Source organism: Dendrobium catenatum, unplaced genomic scaffold (genome assembly GCF_001605985.2).
Source record: "Dendrobium catenatum unplaced genomic scaffold, ASM160598v2 fragScaff_scaffold_706, whole genome shotgun sequence".
Taxonomy (NCBI): domain Eukaryota; kingdom Viridiplantae; phylum Streptophyta; class Magnoliopsida; order Asparagales; family Orchidaceae; genus Dendrobium; species Dendrobium catenatum.
Genome location: NW_021319168.1, coordinates 1,212,602 through 1,213,096, shown reverse-complemented (window position 1 = coordinate 1,213,096; position 495 = coordinate 1,212,602).

Genomic DNA, 495 nt, shown 5'->3' with positions numbered 1-495 from the left:
TTCACAAATATTAAAATAGCATATTCTAGTAATATTATTTGATTAAAATAAATTATCATCATTTATTAAATTAATATCAATATATTTTATTTTTACAAATTCATTTTTTTTTAATTTGACAGCAAAATTTTATAATCTTAAAAATATATTCAATTATGTATATTTTCTCATCTCCTTTCATAAAAACAAATAAAACATAATAAAAAAATAATATTAAACAAATCATTTTCCTATTTTGTTCATAAAAAATAAAATAAAATAAAATAAATCAGAAGAAAGAGGAAAAAGTTGATATAGTTTCTAATTTGCTTATTGATTGTGTCAAGAAACCTTTTTTTTTCTAACAAACTACAACAAAGTATGATCCACTTTTTCAAAAAACAAAAATAAAAATAAATATTTTTTACTAAAACTAATTAAAGCTCTCAAAAATCACAAAAAACATTTTTCGAATATTTATCTAAATAGTTATCACCTTATCGAGAAATTATTCTG